This window comes from Macaca nemestrina, chromosome 10, assembly GCF_043159975.1.
Source record: "Macaca nemestrina isolate mMacNem1 chromosome 10, mMacNem.hap1, whole genome shotgun sequence".
NCBI classification, from domain to species: Eukaryota; Metazoa; Chordata; class Mammalia; order Primates; family Cercopithecidae; genus Macaca; species Macaca nemestrina.
The window spans coordinates 25010125-25032263 of record NC_092134.1 but is presented as its reverse complement, the minus strand read 5'-3'; the positions used below and the strand labels follow the sequence as shown (position 1 = coordinate 25032263).

The 22139-nt window shown below is 51.2% G+C and overlaps 1 protein-coding gene across 6 annotated transcripts in view; it reads right to left on the bottom strand.

Moving 5' to 3' along the window:
* LOC105468311 (chemerin chemokine-like receptor 1) overlaps positions 1 to 22139 on the bottom strand; it is a 53938-nt gene that overhangs the window by 8098 nt on the left and 23701 nt on the right. Inside the window, exon 1 of one of the 6 annotated variants that reach the window (XM_011718389.3) lies at positions 13555 to 18580. The exons of 4 other annotated variants lie outside the window; for them this stretch is intronic. The gene's annotated coding sequence lies outside the window, so the exon portion shown is untranslated. Of the gene's footprint in view, positions 1 to 8670; positions 8883 to 13554; positions 18581 to 22139 lie in introns of those variants that run through there. One more of the 6 variants, XM_011718392.3, reaches the window with a different exon arrangement.

Sequence of the window (22139 nt, the reverse complement as noted above, 5' to 3'; positions counted from 1 at the left end):
CACATTTCTCCTCCCAAACCAAGCGGAATAGCAGACTCTGGGGCCCAGTCAGACTGCCTGCATCCACATCCTGGATCTGTAGGAACTCCCCTGTGACCTTGGACAAGTCAGTTACCTTCTTTGCAGCTCAGTTGTCTTATCTATAAAATGGGCTTGATAATAATAGCTCCTATCTCATAAGAAGATGGTTGTGAGGATTAAGTGCTTGGAACAGGTCCCCTTATGGGGTAAGCACTATATCGTTGTTATTGTCATTGTTATTATTTCTCAGGCTTCCACTTTTAACTCCCTTCTAAAATGGTCTTTGCCTGGGATGCTGGGACGAGGCTAGGAAGCCAGAGGACCAGTGAGTTCCTGCCCACTTGTCTCTCCAGTTGTGGGATCAAGGGCAGGTCAGAAAGGGACATAGAGGCCGGGCACGGTGGCTCATGCCTGTAATCCCAGCACTTTGGGTGGCTCAGGCGGGAGGATCACTTGAGGCCAGGAGTTTGAGACCAGCCTGGGCAACATGGTGAAACCTCGTCTCTACTAAAAACACAAAAATTAGCCGGGCATGGTGACATGTTCCTGTAATCCCAGCTATTCAGGAGGCTGAGGCAAGTGAATTGCTTGAACACAGGAGTGGAGGTTGTGGTGAGCCAAGATCACACCATTGCACTCCAGCCTGGGCGACAGAGTGAGACTGAGACTGTCTCAAAAAAAAAAAAAAGAGGGACACAGGTAAAGATTTTGCTTCTCTAAACTCTAATGTCTCAAGTGGGGGTAAGAACACCTCCCTCATGCTGTTGGGAGAATCGTGTGAAGACAATGAAGCCTTTGCCAATTGTGAATTGTAAAGAGCTGTCAAATACTAGTTACCCAAATTCCTTAAATTCTTCACAACCAGGAAGCTTATGAAAAAAGTATGTGTCACTATATATACCGCTGACCCTTGAACAAAACAGGTTTGAACTGCATGGATCCACTTATCTGTGAATTTTCTTCTGCCTCTGCCACCCCTGAGACAGCAAAACCAATCTCTCCTCTTCCTGTTCCTCAGCCTACTCAATGTGAACACAATGAGGATGAAGACCTTTGTGGTGACCCACTTCCACTCAATAAATAATAAATATATTCTCTCTTCCTCATGATTTTCTTAATCACATTTTCTTTTTCTCTAGCTTACTTGATGGTATGAGTATGGTATGTAATACATATGACATAAAAATATGTGTCAATTGGTTGTGTATGTTAGTAACAATACTTCTGGTTAACAGGAGGTTATCAGTAGTTAAGTTTTGGGAGAGTCAAAAATTATATGTGGATTATTGACTGTAAAGTGAGTTGGCTCCCCTAGCCCCTGACTTGTTCAAGGGTCCAGTGTACATAATATGTACATACATACAGTTAACATATGCTTGCTCTCTCACTGTATGTGCTTTGCAAGACTCCATAATAGCCCTGTAAAAATAACTCCTATTTGCAGATAAGAAAACTGAGGTTCAGAGAGGTGAATACACTTGCCTGGGGCCACACAGCAGGGAGCTCTGACTCCAGAATCTGACTTCCAAGGATCCCAAGTGAAAAGGCTCTTAGGCTCCTCCTGTTTCCCTGAGGGATTATCAGCTCTCATCCCAACCACTCTGACCTCTGTAACCCTCAACCTTCAATCCTGATAGCCCAAACCTTTGTCACACTCCTGATCCTGCCACAGAGCTGCCTTCTCTGAGCCACCTTCACAGATTTCCCTTCATCTCCTCCTCAAGGCCTCTGCAGTCAGTTACCACATGAAATCACACCTGCAGTGCTGTGTAATTCCTAGTCAATGATGTTGCTCACTGACTCCCTTGGGGTACCCTTTATGAAGCTCTCTGCCCAGTGAGAAATATGAGAAATACTCCGGAGGATTCAGGGTAAGGAACAGTGTTGCTTCTCTTGAGGAACTGGGTTGCTTTCTCGCTCTTGATCATCCATGGTCTACAGCTGATCACATTTCCCTTTTCAATGTGACCACAAGGAAGCTCAGAGTCATGTTTGTTGGCCAAAGGCACAGAAACCTCTAGGCTGCAGGTTTCTGCACTGGTTTTGGTTGGTCCTTATGTCTACATCCCATTATACTTTATATTGGTTTTACTTCCTTGTAATAAGTAATAATTGACTGGGTGTACATAAGAGCCCAAACACTGTATCGAGCACTTGCACTGCATCAGCTCATGCATCTCCAACAACCTCCAGGAGTGGTACTGCTATCACTCCCATTGTAAAGGGAGGAAGTGATGCTAGTGTCACAGACTTCAGCCAGTGACAGACCCACATCTGGGTTCACTCTGACTACGAGCCTTGCTCTTCACCACACTGCTTACTGGAAAGGAGAACACATTTACCGATGTCTGTTCACACCTTTCCTGATGCACCAGGCCCTCCAGCTCCACCCTACAGGGACACCCTCCTTCTTGCTCCACTTTTCCTAGCCCCTCAGGGAATTCACCCTCCCAGTTTTCAGGATAATCTAGCTGAGGTCTGGGGTGCACACACACACACACACACACACACACACACACACACACACACGGGGGTTACTCCCCAGAGACCACATCATTCATCACAGCCCAGGCAGGCAGGCTGGCCTGACAGCAGTTAGTCTGCCTCCCTTTCCACCCTCAGCTGCCCAGAGAACCCAGGGGAAGCCCATTCTCCAGGCCCAGCACCAAGATTCTGTCTGAGACCCTGAACTCATACTGGATTTGGCCCCAGGGCAAAAGCCACCCCGCCCTTAGCCTCCTGAGTTAGGACTCCCTAAGCCAGTCGTACTGGTCCATTCCCTGGGACAGTCCCAGGAGGGATCCAGAAGGGAATGCCAGGGAGAAGGTGGCAGCACAAGGCCCACGTGTGGGCGGCAGGAGACTTGCTGTGTCACCTGAGCAAGTTGCTTCTCCTCTCAGGGCCTCAGATGTGCAATCTGCAAAATGGGGATGATAACAATACCCACCCCACCTGCTGTGCGGGACTAGAATGAGCTAAGGTGACAGGAATTTGTTTTTGGAGTCAGGACTGGGCAGCAGACGATCTCGAGAACACTTTCAGATCTGGGATGCCCTGCATATGCCTGCACCAGGTGCTCCTCCCAGCTCATCAGTCTTGCCAAGAATGTCAGAGAAAGACCCGGGAAGGTCAAGGCCCCAGAGGTCTGAGAGCTGTGCTTTGTGGGAGAGGCATGAACTGGAACAACTGAAATTTTTCTTGACCAACACATTTACTAGGTGGCAGTCTCTAAAAATCAAAATCACCTTTTTTTTTTCAGTGTAGGAGTTTCCACTCGCTTTTAAATTCCTTCTCTAAGCTCAGCCTCATCCCTAGCAACCAGGTTCAGGAATCCTCTCTAGGAAGCATCCCCTCTCCCTCCTGTAGTAAGTGGAAGGATGCACTCTGCACTCCCCACCCCTGCAAAATGGTGCATCCACTAGAAGTTGTCAGTGCGACTTTGTTTGGGAAAAGGGTCTTTGCAGCTGAGATTAAGGTAAGGATCTCATGAAGAGGTCATTTGGGGTTACAGTGGGCCCCAAATGACAGTCACCGTACAAGAGGAAAAGCAGAGGGAAGATTTCACATGGACAGAGAACAGAAGGCCATGTGGAGACGGAGGCAGAGATGGGAGGGATGCTGCCCCAAGCCAAAGAACATCTGGAGCCACTAGAAGCTGGAAGAGGCGAGGAAGGATCCTCCCCTGGAGCCTTCAGAGGGAGCATGGCCCTTGATTTCAGAGTTCTGGCCTCCAGAACCATGAGAGAATAAATTCCTGTTGTTTTAAGCCACTCAGTTTGTGACTGTTTGGTATGACCATGCTGGAAAACAAATACACGCCCCATTCTGGCTCCTACAGGGTCCTGCTCACCCAGGTGGGGCACATGGCATTTATGTGATTATTGCTGGCTTATGCATCTGATTAGATAACAAGTTATCTGAGGACAAGACCTGGGTCTTATTCAGCTCCATTTCCTCAGACTGGAGCAGAATCCAGGCACCAGACAGTTCCTCTGGATACTGGGCTTTGTTCGGTTTCGTTTTGTTTCTCTGACACTACGGACCAGGGCGCCATGTGGCTTGAGCTTACTCACAGCATGGCAGCTTCAGGGGAGTGGGCTTGTTGCCTGGCAGCCCTGAGCTCCAGGAGCAAGTGTGCCAGGGAACATGGCCTTTTATAACCTATCCTTGCGGGTCAGTGCTTGGAAATCACATAGGGGTCACTTCGTTCATACTCCTTTTATAACTATTTTGAAATAATTACAGACTCACAAGCAATTGCAGAAGTAGTACAGAGAAGTTCCATGTACCTATCACCTAATTTCCCCAATAGTAATATCTTATGTAACTCTAGTGCATTACCCAGAATATTGTTTGATGAATGAATGAACGAATGAATGAATGCTTTTTTTTTCTATCTCACTAGGTCTGTCTGGATATTACAAATAATAACAGTGACATTGTTGACGCCATAGAACATAAAACAACACAACAAAGGGATTAAGGGCCCAGAATACGGCTTCCCATCCATCAGGGCTGGACTCTTGCTCCATGACCTGTGAGCTGTGCGACCCTAGGCACATTACTTAGCCCTCTCTAAAGCCTCCATTTCAATATTGGTGCAATGGGGATAATCCAAGGACCCACCTCCTATGGCTATTGTGAGAATTGAAGAAGTGGTATTGGTGAAGCATTTGCAGCACTGCCTAGCATAAGGAAGTTCAACATTAATCATTAATAAAGTACTTCCTTTGTGCTGGACAATGAGCCAAGGAGTTTATCCCATCTCACCCAAGCCTCATGACCACCCTACAGGGTTAGGACACAATTGTATGCATTTTCAGACAGGGAGGGACACAGAGGCTCAGGGGGGTGAAATAAGCCCCGTGAAGCACGTTGCACCGTAGAGCAGAAAGTCAATGTTGTTATTTTTGTTATCAGCGGTGGCTCTGACCACAATCAGCGTCCACCCAAGTCTTTTTTTTTTTTTTGAGACGAAGTCTCACTCTGTCACCCAGGCTGGAATGCAATGGCGCAACCTCGGCTCACTGCAACCTCTGGGGTTCAAGTGATTCTCCTGCCTCAGCCTCCCAAGTAGCTGGGACTACAGGTGCAAACCACCACACCCAGCTAAATTTTTGTATTTTTACTAGAGATGGAGTTTCACCATGTTAGCCAGGATGGTCTCGATCTCCTGAACTCGTAGATCCGCCCACTTTGGGCTCCCAAAGTGCTGGGATTACAGGCATAAGCCACCGCGCCCATCCATGTCCACCCAAGTTTTCTATCAGCACCTGGTTCTGACTCTCACTCTGTCCAGTTCCCCAGGCCTCTCCCTCTGCTGCAGACCATGTCTTACCTGACAATGCCACCCAGGCCACCCACACAAAAAAGCCCTACTATGTAACATGTGCTCATCCTCCACCAGCCCCCAGCTCAGTGCCTGGCACATAGTAGGCACATAATAAGCACATGCTTTACTATTGCTGGCATCATAATTTATTAAACACCTACTATGTGGCAGGAGCCAAGCCCATTAGAAATGTTGTCACAGAATGTTCCCAAACAACCTTGCAAAGGGGACAGTATTCTTCCCCATTTTACAGATGAGGAGACTGAGGTTTTGGAAACATATACAGCTTAATGCCCATGTTGTTGCTGTTGTTGTTGTTGTTAGTGTTACTATTTGTGGCTCCACTCGATTGCTCATCTTGTGTTTGCGAATCCGAACTCCACCTCTCTGCCCTGAAGCTTAGCCCACGCGGGGGCCCAGATCCCACCCTTATAATGGGCTACACACACATACACAGGCATGCGTGCTCACACAGACACACACACTTCAAATGCACACACACACACACACTTCCTGCCTCCAATGTAGGAAGATATTTACAATCTCCAAACCCAAAAAGGATTGCTATCTAGCATACTCAAGGGGCCCCTTCCTGCAAATCCAAAAAACAGCGACCCTAACAGGACAATGGGCAAACGATAGGAACAGGCAATTGACAGGAGGGAAATCCCCAAACCCAGGCATATGACAAATTGAAGATCAAAGAAATGCACATGAAAACCACAACCAGATGACATTCTACACCTTCTAGACTGTGGCAAGAACTAGAAAGCTGCACGCTTCCCAGGTTGGCCAGGTGGGAGCACAGGCACCTCATGCCATGCTGCAGGTACCTGCCAACCCCCTGTGATGGCTCCTGAGTGAATACCCAGGCAATGCCCCACCTCCCTGCAAGGAAGTACCCAGGGAGGTGTCCATGTGCATTGTTTTCAGATATGTCTTCTTTCCCTAGAAGCAAATTCTCAACTGACGATTCTGGCAAAAGTGGTTTATTAAGGAAGCATTTCAGGAAAAACTGGTGAGGGAGTGAGGAAGTAGGAGGAGGCCAGGCAGGGGTGCAGCATCCCACAGAGTCCTACAGAGGGTGGCCTTGGCTCACGCCCATCGAGGACCCTGGGAACAGTGCAGGTCACATTCCAAGAGTATTTGCATGCCTCCACCCTGTCCTGGAGTGCGCACTCCCAGCCGCTCCCAGCCTCTGAGGTCAGTTCGCCAACAAAGAGCCACAGGTGCTGGCTTTTGGGACCCTAATAGTGCTGCCCTACATTGAGAACATGTCTGCAAAGCAGCAACACATGTTTTGCAAGAATCCAGCCAAATAGCAAGATGCACATTGAACACATTAGAATGGCTCCATGGGAGAGAGGGTGGGAGGGGTCACGGGACTAGGAAATAGGGCTACTGGGAAATGAGCATTGTGAAGAAAGAAAATACAAGTGCAGAGGCTTCTGGGGGCCCCTGATGGAGAAGCGGAGGGATGGAGGGGTATAATTATGTCAACCCTCCCTCCTCTCCTGAGGTCCAGAAAACCCCAAAACAATCAAACAAACACTCCAATCCCTGCCTAGGGCTCATGCTTGGGTGGTGCCCAACTCAGAGTCTTGGTTACTGAATCCCTGACCAAGCCACAGAGGCCAGGCAGGGGGCCAAACACTCAACCCTCAGAACCCCACCCATGTTCCCCGTTAGGCGGGAATGAACTTGGACCAGCCAACGGAAGTAACGTCAGCCCAGCCAGGAGCGGCTGTGCAGAGTCCTGAGCCCCAGTCCTTCCTTGCCAAGCCCAGCCCCTGCAGAGGGTGGGATGGTCACCAGGCAGATGATCGTGTCCTGCCCACACCCCCACTGCTGGACCCTCGCTGGGAAAGGGACAGGGCCTCAAGGTCGCATCTGGCTCCTCCTGCCATGCAGAACAAAAGCCTCGAATGGACATTATTGGCTTAAGTTTTATTAAACAAATACATATACAGTCCTCTGTATGGTTCAACCACTATTCTAAACACAGCTACTAATGAGAAAACAGGCATAGAGAAGGTAACTAACGTGCCCAAGGTCACATAGAGGGCTCAGGTAAGTAAGGTAGGTCCAATTAACCATGCTGAAAGAATGCTCAGAGACAGGCTTCAAACCCAAAGCCTGCTGAATTGACAAGCTCACTCTGTCCACTGCCTCGCCTCCTTGGAACATTCCAGAAAACTCTAGCTTTTGCCCCAGTGGAACCTCCCAAGGGCCCCCAAAACATCAATCTGGCAAGATTCGGGGTGTGCATTTTACAGACGGAGCAAGGCAAGGCTCCGGGTCCTCTGCCATTTTCTCCCCCAGGTCCCTCTGCCTCTGGTAAATAGCCTGAATGCGAAACGCCTCCAATCTCGGTTACAGGAGAAGCCCTTTGGAGGCGGGAGTCATTCATTTATTCATCCATCCTCCAAGGATATGTGGAGCCTTCTGCGCCCCAGTGCTGGCATGGCTGCTGGGATGCAGCACACCATGGGTGAGAGCACACCTTTTCTCTCTGCAGCCTCCCCCTAACCCTGCAAGGTCTTGGTATCAGTCCCACTTTACCAACGGGGATGTCTGAAGCCGAGGCAGGGGAGCGAGTAGCTTGCCTCACACCTGCCTGGTTGGTTGATCGATAACAGTGTCAAGCAGGGATTGCAGGGCTGGAGGAGAGCAAGGCTGGGTGTTTGCCCTCCAGCTCCTTCCCTGTAGGGTCTCCATGGGTCGACTTGGCCACAGCTACACTCTCCAGGCGCCAAGAACCACTGCTCCCTCTTGCCCCTCCGCCTAGGGGCAGTGAGTTCTCCTTGCCATTACCAGGACTGGGATTCAAAAACCGAGTTCATATGGATCCAGGGCCCCACCTCCTCTGGCTGTTCCCTTGCCGGAGTGTGTCCTCGGGGCTCAGTGTACAGCAGGGCCGGGGGCCATGTGGGCAGCAGATATTTGCCTTCTGCTTCCTTGATTAAACCCCTTTGCCCAGTGGGTTCCTTACGTCGCAAAGCACTGGCTGCTTTTCTGCCCTGGTCTGTCTGTCCTTTGTCTCTTTCCCTACTTCCACCTCTGTCCTGTTCTTACTCTCTTCTGTCTCATATCTGACTTGTTCTTTCTGCCTCTCTCTCTCCCCTGGTCTCTGTGTTTGCCTCTCTTTGTTCCTGGCCCTCTCCATCTATTCCATCTCTCTGCAGTCTCCCTGTCTTCCCCGTCTCCACCTCCTCCTCTTTCTCTTCCCATGTTGCCTCCATCTCCTGCAGGCCGGTCATCGGTCAGCCCTCCCCCTCTGACAGGCTCAGCTGCCCCTCACCTGCAACATTCCTCACCTGTGCTCCCAGCCAGCCCAAGCTTCCAGCAGCCGCTCTGTCAATCTGCTGTCTCTTTCATCGCAGCCTACCACTAACCTCTTCCTGAAAGCAGGCCACAGGCCAAATGCGGGGGCTTTATCAGGGCCTGTGGGCGTAAGAGCCCATCAGGGAAACTGGAAACATTCCTCGCTCTGCAAATGACCATGTTTGGCCTGGCTCCTGTCCCCATCTTCTCCCCACATGCCCCACCCTGACCGTCCAGCCAGATGGCTCAGACACCTCTCCTCCAGTTCTGTCAGCCTCCAAAAGTTGCTGGGAGGCCCCTCAGAGGACATCTCTTGCAGAAGAGAAACCAAGACCCAGAGAGTGCATGACCCTCTCTAAATCATAGACAGGAGGGACTTGGTCTCTTGCTTATGTTGTATCCCCAGAGCCCAGAACTGTGCCTGGCACTTCCGTAACTTGTGCCTCAGTGTGGTCCACATAGACTGTTGCATAGATTTGCAAATAGGGAATCAGAGAAGTGAAGTGACTAGTGCAGATTCACACAGCCTTTAAGCATCAGCTCAGGATTTGAACCAAGGACTTTTTGACCCCAGAGCATAAGATCACAGCCTTAGCCAGCAGCTGAAATATAATGAGGCCTGCCAGTCACCACTCTTGCCCTCAAACATGTCTCCTCTGAGCAGCATACCAGCCTCCCCCAGGCCTGGACGACTGTAGGTGCTGATGTCTTCGCCTGCTGCCAGAGTTTCTGGGCTCGTCCCGTTCACCAGATCTCCTACCCTCCAGGGCAGAGAGAAGGGGCAACTCATCTCCCAAGGATGGCTCCAGAGACACCTCCACATCCCTGTATCCGCAGGCTCTGAGTGACTCGGGAACCTGGAAACCACACAGTGCCTGCAGATGTTCCAACCACAGGCCTGGCTGCCAGCCCCAGGACAGAATTAGCTCCGTGTCAGGACAGAATTTCCTGCCTGGTCCCACGCCCACATGCGGGAGCTCGCACTGAGTCACCGCAGCAGAGCACAGTGGCACGGGCTGCCTAACAGACTATCCCATTTTCTTTAGGATTTGGAAGGGGCCACGACGGAGCTTAGGACTCCATAAGAATGGGCAAAAACAAGGAGCTTATGCCCCTGAACCCAGACAGCCCACCTGCTTAGAGGCCAGGAAGAGCAGCAGATGAGCACACGGACACAGGAAGACCCCCCAAAATATTCACGCCACTGCCTAGCATCCTCCCATTAGAACACTACTCCTTGAGCCTTAAAAGCATTTCCTTCCTCCCCAGGGATCTCTGTCTCCAGATCCCTGTCTGTTCTGTGCCCTACAGGCTGACCTGCTTGAAAGCTCAATAGGCTGTTTGCCCTCTGACCTCTGGTTTGATCTACAACTGCAGGCGTGGAACGTGCGGTTGGTGCAAACCCTCCAGCTCCCTCCCTGTCAGGGGTGTGCGGCCACAGTCACGCTCCTTGGGTGCCATAACTACTTCCTGCTCTAGCGCCTCGGTCTAGGGGCAGTGAGTTCTCGCCTTCACTGGACCCGGAGCGTGGTAGGGATCCCTTGTACTGTCTACCCTTTTGTCAGTCCTCCCCTGACTAAGTTCTCATTAATCGCCTCATTTGAGTGGGTCGTCTGTCTCCTGCCAACACTCTGACTCAGAAACCAGACTCTCCACGCCTCCCCCTCCCTACCTACCCCCACATCTATCAACAAGTTCTTCCCATTTTGTCTTCCCAACAACTCACAAATCTGAGCATCACCTCTGCTTACCTATGTGGCTACCTGGGACTCCTAACTGGTTAGAAACCTATCTACCTAGTACATAGACAATTTTATTCCTAGTAGACAAATCTTTTCAAGAAGCAAACCACATCATGTCACTCCTTGCTGAAAACCTCTTAGCACCTCCTTGTTCTTAGAATCAAGACCAATGCCTTACTATGGCCGGAGCAATCTAGACCCTGCCTACCTGAGGACTGCGCTGAGGCTCAACCCCAGACCCAGACTGAACTCTGACCAAGTTCCATGAGAACACGCCGTTGCAAACTCAGCCTCATTATCTTATTGGACACCTAGCTGCCCTTTTACCATCTCCCCAGCAGCCATTCCTAGCCACAGAAGGTCCCCAACAAGAGCATTTGATGGACATCTGTCCTTCCAGGCCGGGAAGCCCCTGTAGCCCCCAGTAATGGGTCCTGTGCACAAGCCCTAAGTATCTTCCCAGCCACCCAGCTTGTGCCTCTCCCCATAAACACTGCCCCAGCCCCTGAAGCTGCCCTATAAACAAATTTTCTCCCCTGCGCATATCCCACTGGACTGGGAGGCCCAGCACCATATTCTGTTAATCCCCTGACGTCAGCCTTGGGTCCACTCATGCAAATAATCCCCAAGCTATGAACACATTGTAGCTACAGGGCAGCTGGTGCTGGGGCTGCTCACGGCTTGCTCAGGATGTGGTCGAGAAGGCAGCTGGGGTGAGTGACTTCTGCCCATGCTGGGGGCCAGCCTGTGGTGCGCACTTGGTGTGCTGTTCTGAGTGTGGGCTTGGAGTCTCAACTCTGGGAGGTGGCGGAGGCCCCACATGCCTTACAACCAGGACAGCACAGCTCACCCTCTGCCCTTGCTTCTCTTCTCTGGCACCCTGAGATACCTAGAAAGTGGCAACTCAAGCAACTTCCCCAGCCACAGGGTCCCAATCTGCCAGGGGGCAGGGAGAAGGGCGCGGAGGTGGAGAACCCAGACTCATCCGCTCGGCAGCCCTTGTGTTTAAGTCCCATGCCTCTCTCCTTCCTTCTCTGTTGCTCTGGCAGATGAATGAGAAGAACATTGCACCAGGCCCCCCAGACTCACACAAGAGCCCTGGCCAGGTATACTAGATGCAGCAGGCCATGCTGTGAAGGAGCACTAGACCCTAGCGTGTCTGCGTTAAATAACATCAATAATAACCACCGTAGTAACTACATTCTAGTGAACACCCACTATGTGTGCTAGGACATTGAGAAGCCCTTTTTGAGCATCATCTCACCCAACCCCATGAGACAGTGACCCTTACAATGTCCATTTTAGAGCTGAGAAACTGAGCCCCAGGGAGGTTAAAAGTCTTGCCTCACGAGGTCAGGAGATCGAGACCATCCTGGCTAACACGGTGAAACCCCGTCTCTATTAAAAATACACAAACAAAATTAGCCAGGCGTGGTGGCGGGCGCCTGTAATCCCAGCTACTCTGTAGGCTGAGGTGGGAGAATGGTGTGAACCTGGGAGGCGGAACTTGCAGTTAGCTGAGATCCCACCACTGCACCAGCCTCGGCGACAGAGCAAGACTCCATCTCAAAAAAAAAAAAAAAAGTCTTACCAAGGTTATGTGGCTGGTGAAGGGCAGAGGTGGAATTTGAACCCAGATGAAGAATCTCATGCTCTTTCTTTTGTAACACACAGGCTCTACTTAGCAAATGTCCTTAAATATATCCCTGACTCTTTGGTCCCTCAATTTCCCCATCTACGAAACAAGGAGGGTTGGAGTTATCTCAAAGTTCCCTCTCAGCTTTGAAAAGACACCATAACTGAATGAACCAAGTGTCTATTTCCAGCCATGGGGCCAATATAAAAACACGGCACGACTCTGCTCCATGCTGTGTTATCCTGGGCAAGTTGCTTTACCTCTCTGAGCTGCACTGGAGTCACCTACGAAATGGCAATAATAAAATCTTCCTTTCAGGAAATCGGGTCAGCGGGAGGGTCTGGATAATGGGATCTTCTGGGATCCTGACAGCTCTAAGATCTCTGGGCCAGAGGTTCAAGACTGATTTACGTTCCATCTGTCCCGCCACTCCAAGAGCAAGACTGGGGTCCTGGCTGCCTGCAACAAGGTTGTGTGATGCATCTCTCATTCCAAGCTGCACGGCAGCTAAGAGCCCACTCTTGAGAGTCAGCTAGACCAGGTTCAAAGACCTTTCCTAGCTCAGTGACAGTGGACAAATTGCTTCTCCTCCCTGAGCCCCATCTGTAAAATGGGCTATTAGTACTTCCTTCCTGGGGTGAGCATGAGCGTGTCGTGACACAGTGATGTGGACATGGCACCTGGTACACAGCAGGAGCTCAGCAAATGTCTGCATAGAAAAACCAGCTTGTGATGTTCCGTGAGCCCCTGTCCCACAATAGAGAGGACAAGGCTGAGTCCAGCTGGCTGGTTCTGCCCAAAGGAAAGGGCTTTGTTTCCAGAAATTAACAGAGCTCAGAGAGTAGCCTGGATAATGTCTAGAAGCCTCGGGAGGAGAGCCAAGCCGCAGGACAGAGATGCCTCTCGGCCTCCTCCCAGGCCCCTTCTGCCCCGGGCTGGATGAGGAAGCCATGGCTTCTGCCATTCCCATCCTCAGCTCGGCCTCCCACCTCCCCGGCATCCCTACATCCTCTGCAAGAGACTCTGCAAAGCATGTTTCACTTTACTCAAGTCCCTCAGTTGAAACCAAGCTATTGTCTGGCCTCAGTCGGGACAGGGCATTAACACCTAACAAGGAGGTGGCCATGGCTGGGTGACCTAGACCCGCTCTCCACACCTCCAAGTCTCTCTTTCCACTTCTGGGGCATGTGGACCACCCAACATACCACGATGGTGAAGGAAAATAACCTCTGTGGCACACCTAGAAAAACAGCCAGCCCTTCGTCAGGTCACACACAATGGCACTTTCCCGTCATTCTCATTTCACAGATGACAAAACTGAGATTCAGAGTCACTGAAGTGAGCAAGTGAGCACGTGGGTAGAACCCGGAGCCCCAGGCTGGGCTTCCAGCTTCTCCTCCCTTGGTTTTCCATGGAGTCATGTTACATATCGTCTGGAACTAGGTTTCGGATCTAGCTCCAGCACTTCCTGGCTGTGTGACGTCATATAGGTTACTTACCTCTCTCAGCCTCAGGAGCCTCCTGTGTAGCATCTGTCTCAAGGAGTTGTGAGGATTCAGTGAAACAAGGCTGGTGAAGTGCTTGTCACCACCACAGCCACTGCGTTAATAGGGAAAGGCAATTTCTTTCACAGGGTGAAACTGAGATGTGTTTCTACCGCTCCCACAGTGAAGCCCACTGTTTTAGGGTCCCAGGAGAATTTGGCAGGGCACAAGCCCCTTCCCAGCTCTCTCCTCTGCTCATTCCCTGAGCACATCTGGTCCAGCGTAGCCCCGCCCGGACCTCTCGCTGGCCGCTCAACAGCCTGTTCCCTCAACAGCAGGCCACCTTGTTCTGGAGACTTCCTGCCCCGTCTTGACTGTTCCCCTCCAGGGCTCCTGTCACTGTAGGAAGTGTGCTCAGCGTGGGCCCAGGGAGCTGGGAATGAGGTTTGGCACCTCTTCTTGGAAGAGGTCAGAAAATAGAGGTTCTACTGGAGGGTGAGGACGGGTAGGGCAGGGGCCCCTCCAGACAGGCTGACTCAAATCCCTCAGGAGGCTGAGAAGCTTCCGACAAGACAATCTTGACGTTGGGCTCAGCTCTGAAGGCCAAAGATTCTTCCTTCCAGTCCTCTAATCCTCCTGTTTCCCTTCCTCCATCCTTCCAAGAAATAGTCATTAAATTCCTATTATGAGCCAGGCCTGGATCTGAGTACTGGGGTTGCAGCAGGGAACAAACCAGACACATCCCTGACCTTGGAGTTGGGGTGGGGGGGTTGTCAGGGGTGACAGATGCTAAACAGTCAAGTAAACAAACAGATAATAAGGAAAGCAAACACATCTGGAGCCAGACTGCCTGAGTTTGAATCCCAGCTCTGGTGTGTGACCATGGGCAAGTCACTACACCTCTCTGTGCCTCAGTTTCCTCATCTGGAAAATAGGAGTCATCATTGCTCCTCCCTCACAGAGTTGTTACAAGGATTAAATGTTGGTAATGGGTTTATGTTGGTAATGTTTTAGAAGCATGCTTGGTTCATCTGAAGCTCTATGTAAATGCTGAAAAAATAAAATGAATATAATAGCAGGCAGTGATTTGTGCTGTGAATAAAATATAAAGAGGGTCATCTTTTCAGAGAGGCTTCTTGGAGTGCTCTCTCTAAAATAGAATTCCCCTCTGCCAGCATTTATGCCCTGTTCCACCTCTGAATGGAGACCTGAATACACAGAGAGGGAGACATGGGCTGGTGATGCGGAAGAGCATGGTAGCCAGTGGGAAGAGCAGATGCAAAGGCAGGAGGATCACTTGAGCCCAGCAGCTCAGGGCTGCAGTGAGCTATGATTGCACCACTACACTCCAGCCTGGGTGACAGGGTGAGACCTCCATCTCCAAAAAAAAGCCAGTAGTGGGCAACATCTAAGGGTCACACTCCTTGCCAGATGCTGTGGGAGTAAGATGGCCCAGCCACTACCTTCATGTAGAGAAAGTGGGTGCAGGAACAGATCATGGCACAGTCAGTATTCTGAGACGTCACCTAAATGCCAGGCTTCCAGCAAACTGGCCATGCTGGGCTTGCATTACAGAACAGTGTTATCCACAGTCCCCACCCCTCCCTATTTTCCCCTGGGGTAATAAGCCAGTTGCAATTTGCCATTGAGTTTTTCCAGGGCCTCTGCTGTGGCAGAAATAAGTGCAATCCAGTGAGAGAAAGAGGAACCAAGGCATTCTCACTTTCAGCTTTCATAGGAGAGCACATATTTCTTTGTGGACATGAAAAATGTTCATAAATGGGTCATTTGGGTCTCCTGCCTGGCCCTGTTGGTCACTGAGTGTGTGGCCCTGGCTCTGCACAAAGTAAAGGGAAAGGGCTGGGGGAATCAGGGGATGCTTCCTGGAGGAGGTGGCATTTAAGCTGAGCCTTGGAGAGGATAAAGCCTTTGCCAGATGGAGCAGCCGAGGGAAATGATATACATACCTGCAGAGGCACAGAGGCTTGATAAAATGTGGATAGGGGCTGTGTGTGTGTGCGTGTGTGTGTGTTTGTCTTAGGGGAGGGGAGAAGGCAGGAGATGTGGCTAAGGAAAGAACAGAGTTTCAGATTGTGAGATCCCTGCAAGCCATCAATTTCATCCTATGGGCAATAGGGAGCCATGGATGGTTTTAAGCAGAGGGTGCCATCTTTCTAAAAAGATTCCAGCTTCTAGCCCTAATGTGAGGGCTGTATTGAAGAGGAGAGGCTGGAGGCAGGAGAATAGCCAGAGGCCTGGTGAACTGAGGGCCCTTCTGCCAGTTCCAGGCTGACCCAGAAAGTGCAGTTTTTGGAGGCTCCAGGCGTCAGGATATCCCATCAGAGAGCCGGGAAGCCCAGCAATCTCTATTTTTCTTGAGGATTTTTCCTCAGCCCACAAGGACTGGTTTGTTTCCAGAGCCATTTCCATGGCAACCACCAATGCTCCAAGAAAGGTCTTGAGTGAGCAGAGGAGTGAGGACCAGAGATACTCGGATGGGTCTTCACGGGAGAAGCCAGGTCACAGAGAGGGGCTCATACTATCCAGTCCTGGGGGCTGGGAGCCATCTTCCCCTGGAGTCCGTGATGCCACAGATAAGCTATGGTTGCCATGGTAACACTGAGTCCCCCATCCCTGGGCCTCATGGACCCAGGGCCTTTCAGCAGGGGAGTAGGCAGAGATAGGAGGGAGGCAGTGCTGAGGGGCAGCCAGAACCTGTAGCTTACCAGGCACATCCCAGGACATGTGTGTGAGGCAGGTAAGTTTGAAGACCGCCTCCCCACCCCCCGCCCAGGAGATAAGCAGGGTGCAGATGAAGGAGCAGTCTCTGGGGTCTGGTGTTGGGGTTCTGGAAAGGCAACCCCCACTGCAAATTGATGCCAGATACACGCTGCTGCTATGCCTTCAATTCCACCATCAGGGTCCTGCTTTCAACTCTCCCCCAGTGAACTGAAGTCAATGTCGTGATGACGGTGGAGAAGCAGAGGCCCACACACAAAGAGGAAGGAGCTTTTGGACACAGTTATACAGCAGAATGCAGCAGGACTGGGACTCAGATGCCAAAACCATTCCAAATATGTCACATCCAGTTAGTGGTTGACGTGAATGTGTGTATGTGTGCGTGTGAGATATTAACGCTTAAAAGTGCTAGGGAGACTGGGCAGGGTGGCTCATGCCTGTAATCCCAGCACTTTGGGAGGCTGAGGCAAGAGGGTCACTTGTAGCTAGGAGTTCAACACCAGCTTGGGCATTACAAAGAGACCATGTCTGTAGGAAAAAAATAATAATAATTTTAAAAATTAGCCAGGTGTGGTGACACACACCTTGTAGTCCCAGCTACTCAGGAGGCTAAGGTGGGAGGATTGCTTGAGCACAGGAAGTCGAGGCTACAGTGAGCTATGATTGCACCACTGTACTCCAGCTTGGGTAACAGAGCAAGACCCTGCCTCCTAAAAAGAAATAAAGTGCCAGGGAAAGGATGCTAAGGGGAAAAGGCAGCACAGAGAGGGAGAGCTGGTGGAGACAAGAGGCAACAGGAGGAAGCGTGGGCCACTGAGCATGGGCATTAGCCTCCCTTCCCCTTGGACAGCCCAAATGAGGTCAGTAACCCAAGGCCCAGGACAGGGCTGCAGGACTCATGGGAAGTCCCAGGCTAGGGGCAGGGAAGGACTGCTGGGGGGACCTCCGAGGCCAAGTCCTTCCAAACCAACCTACTCCCTGTGCTCAAGGAGCCCAGTACCCCTGAGCATGGTTCAAAGTACCTGGGCCTCTGCTCTTGCAGGTCCCTCTGCCTGGGGTGTGCTTTTCACAAGCATCCCCTTGCTCCTCCCAGCCTCACGTGCACAAATCCAGGCAGAGCAGGCAGCAAGGTGACAGGAGGAAAGAGAGCCATCCTGCTACGTGCCAGGCACCTAGCTGTGAATTTGACTTCCCCTCATCTCCTTGTGTCCTGACAACCCATCTTCCCCCTGGTCTGAGGAGCGGAAGAACATTACCCCATTCCACAGATATTGAAACTGAGGCTCTGAAAGGAACGAGATCAGGATCACCACCCAGTGCCTGGTGGAGCCAGGACTTGAACTCAGACCTGTGGGAACCCAAGGCATCTATACCCTTATCACAGCACTTCCAAGCATCATGGATGGGCTGACGGGCCCCTTTCGCCACAAAGCACTCCTTCCTCCCTAGGACTTCCCTTACATCCCACCAGCACAGCTTCTCCACGGGGAACAGCCCTCACCCGCTGACTGTCACGGGGTCCTCGGGTGCAGCTCTGGGGTGAGAGGAACCAAAACTGAGAGTCTGGGGCTGATGGAATCCACCCCCTGCTTATGAGGCACCGATGGCATACTCAGTGCCTTCACTCACAACAAACCTTCAAGGTAGATATTTTCATTCCCATTTTTCAGATGTGGAAATTGAGGCATAGAGAAGCAAGGGCACTGGCCCAAGATCCCACAGTAGGAAGGGGCAGAGGGGAGGTTTGAATCTGCGCTGTCCTGACTCCGGAGTCCACGTCTTCAGTGACGGTCACTGTCCTTCATGTTCTGTGGCTTGCCTGCTGCACGTGGGGCCCTGCGATCTTGTATCAGCTGTCCCCACCTGTGCATCTGTCCCCACCTTGCACATTCACAACCCTACCTCATTGACTTGGGGTACTCAGAGACTCCAAATCACTCCCCCTCTGCACAGTCTCCACAGGCTGGCCAGACTCCCAAGGCAGGGGGCGCTGCAGAGGCCTGTCCAGCCACATGGAGCTTTGAAACATCCCAGAGCCCTGAGCTGCCCCAGAGTCCTCCTGCCTAGGCTGCTAGCCCCGAGCACAGAGGCCTTGGAGCGCTCAGGCAGGCTCTGGCCCCTTGGAATTCCCTGGCTCCAGCCCAGGCAGCTGACAAATGGACTGGCACCACTGCCAGCAATCAGGACGGTGGAGTATGAGATCCTACCCTGTTCCCAGGCACAGGGAAGGAGGGGCAGGCTGCCCTTCCTTTTGACCCCGTCACCAGGCTGTCACTTCTCCCAAGGCAAAGCCCAAGCCTTGACCTAGGAGGGGTCTTGCTGGAAACATTGCCCCCCACCCTACCCCACCCCACCTCCGTGGAAAACAAAAAGCTGCTTGAAGTCCAGAGGAAATTCCAGAATCCTAAAAGTCATTGCTGGAGAGGCTTTAGGATCAAGGGGTCTTGTACCCTCATCTTACAGGAAAAGGGAAGTGGGTCAGTGCAGCTGAGAGCTTAAGCCTCACTCAGTTACAGCAAATCCACACATGAATCCCAGCTCGGCCCTTCCCATGCTATGTAATCTTGGGTTACCAAATCACAGACTCCTCGTCTGTAAGGGGGGGTCAATGTAAAGATTTCATGAGATCACGTATGTAGGGTGCATAGGGTGACCGACCAGTTGTCCTTGTTTGCCAGAAACCAAGGGGTGTCCTGGGATGCAGACTGTAAAGTGCTCAAACTGGAATGTCCCAGCAAATCAGGGCCCGCCGGTCACTCTATGAACATGAAGACACTGGCTCCAACAAACCTGCCCTTTGGCTATTATGTTTAAAGAGAGCTATGTCTGGAGTCAGCTATCAGTGAGTTTGAAACCCCCACCAGAAGAACTTCTAGAAAGACTTGTCAAGTCTTTAGAAAGCTCTTCCTTTTTTTCGCTAAACTGACCTTGAGCAACCTGCCACATTCATGTCAGTGTTGGTTTAGGCCCCTGGAGTCACACAGGACGAGCCAGCCACCTCCCTCCCCAGGCAGCAGCCACTTCCTCCCTTTAATCTTGGCCAGCACTTCCTCTGCATCATTCTTAACCCCTTGCCAGCCGACCCCCACCAGGCCATCCGAGCTGCTCTCCTGGGTTGGGGAGGGGTGCCACAATACGTTTTTGCTTGCAGGTTTGTTGATTTTTTATTTTTGTTCACTTATATATTGGCGTGATGCAGCTGTGGATGGTGGGAGGTTCAAAAGAGGCTCACTTATACAGGGAACATAAAGTAAAGTAAAAGAAGGAAGGGAAACATGGGTAGAGACAGAAAATGGAGCCACGGCTAAGGGTGAAATGCAGGGGACAAAAAATGTCCTAAACGCTGACAGTGGCTGGACCACACACTGGACCCCCAGCTTCCTGAAAGGTGGACCCAGTTACATGAGTCACACGCTCCTTGTGAAAAAGCAAACCCACTCAGGGGGAATGGCAAGGCCTCCTGATGCTAGGAGCAGGACGACTGTCTCCAGAAGCCTGTGGAGAGAAGACATGGGGGATCTGATCACGGAACGGGGCCTCCAGTTCCTGAATGTTTTAAGGGAGGCACCAAACACTCACTGACGGACAGCACTGCCCCAAACTGCAATTCAGTAAAAGCCGCTTTTCCTAGATGTGACTGTGAGTTTCAGTCTACACAACCAAAGAATCCAAATTCTTTGGATTACATGCATTGCTGGTGTAATCCAAAGAATTTTCTAGAATATCTGAGAAGGGGCCTGAACCGTGGCCTTTAAGTCATTCTCCCTGACGTTGTTTTCTCAGAACTGAAGCCTTGTTAGCAGTAGCAGTGGTAAGCGGGACACTACTCTTTCTTTTTCTCCCCCTCCCCTTTTTAAATTTTATTTTATTTTAATTTTTGGAGATAAGGTTTTGCTATATTGCCTAAGCTGGTCTTGAACTCCTGGCCTCAAGTTATCCTCTCGCTTTGCTTCCCAAAGTGCTAGGCTCACCAGCATGATCCATCATGCCCAGCCCAAGGGACATCATTCTCTATGGCCCAGGCTTGAACACAATCTTTTTTTTTTTGAGACGGAGTTTTGCTCTTTTTGCCCAAGCTAGAGTGCAATGACACAATCTCGGCTCACCGCAACGTCCATGTCCCAGGTTCAATTGATTCTCCTGCCTCAGCCTCCCAAATAGCTGAGATTACAGGCATGCTTCACCACATCCGGCTAATTTTGTATTTTTAGTAGAGATGGGGTTTCTCCATGTTGGTCAGGCTGGTCTCAGGTGATCCACCTGCCTCAGCCTCCCAAAGTGCTGGGATGACAGACATGAGCCACTGCACCCAACCCAAACACAGTCTTTCTCCACACCAGCTGGGGGTGGGCCTGGGGCATCCTTACGCTCACTTATCTGTGAACAGGTTTTATGAAACAGACAATCCTGACAAGGACACACTTGACACACAGGTGGAGTGACCCTCCATCCTGGCTTGCCCACGACAATCCCTGTTTATGCTTTTTGTCAAGCTCCTTTCATTCTCAAAGTGTCCCAGTCTGGACAATAAATCCTAGTTTCCCTACTCATAGATCACTCCCTCCTCTGGCCCAGAAGCTCCTGTGCCCTGGCCTTGCCCACCTACTTGTGCCAGGCCCTAAGCTAAGCACACGTCCTGTGTCATTAAATTTCCATAAGGGTCCGGTGAGGCAGGTACCACCATGATCCCCATTTAACAGATGAGAAAATGGAGGCTCAGAAAGGCTGCAGCTGCTGTCTCAGGAGGTAGCCATGTGCCAGGAACGTTCCAGGATTTAAACACCAGTTGTTTCTGCACAGGCGGCTACTTTCACTACCTCTATTTTTCAGATGCAAAGACTGAGCCTTAGTTCACCAGTAAAAGGGTGAACTAAGGCCCTTACCAAAGCCCCTATGGTTTCAGCCAGGAAAGGACCACAGAATGTCCAAATTTCAGAGTCAGCTTCCTTCAATCCAGGCTCATGAGCTGTGGGTCCTTGGGCAAGTGACATGGCCTCTCTGAGCCTTGATTTATCTCATCGGTAAAATGAGGATGAATCTTGCAACTCACTATTGGGTGAATGAGGAGTAAACGCAGGACCGGCACCTGGACCCTGCGCCTCAGCCCAGCTCTTACAGCTCTACCAGGAGGGGATGTGTTCCCCCAGGAAGCTCACAGTCCTCAGCGGAACCAGTGCATACTTCATGGAGTCACTGCAAAATGAAAGGCAGCCCCTTATTCAAAAATTACTGAGAATTCAGGACGGCAACAGCCAAGTGTTAAACCAAGCGCAGGCCTTCTGAGCCCTGTGTGGCTGCACTGGTCACCAGCCCGAGATGCTGGCCCTGCCCCTCAGCTCTGGGGAATTGGAGGGAAGAGCCCTCTTCACTTCAGGCCCCAACAGGGCAGGGGCTTGGCAGGGTGGGTGATCTTAGGAGGGAGGAAGGAGCAGCACAGCCAAGAAAGAGCAGAGAGAACAGAGGATAACACCTCCTCAACGTAGACAGAAAGAGATGGGGAGGAGGGGCAGGGAGAGGAAAGCCAGCAGGAAGAGGAGAGATGCAGGACTGGAAAGAGGAAGACAGAGCGGCCAGGGCAAAGCTGCAAAGTGGCAGAAGAAAGACGAAGGCAGAGTGAAGAAAGTCCCCAGGAAGAGAGACCCAGAGGGAAGAGGAAAGGGCAAGGCTAAAAGGAGTCTTCTGCCAACTTCTGAGAAGGTTTAACAAGACCCCACGGAGCCACCTAGTGTGGGCAGGGAGGGCCCCAGGAATAGCTGTCCTCCTGGGGTGGGGGTCATTTGCTGTTGCATTTGCATACATTTAAAAGCACAGGAAAGGCAGTGCTGGGGATTTCCAAAATTCCCAAAGATCAGGGAGCTATG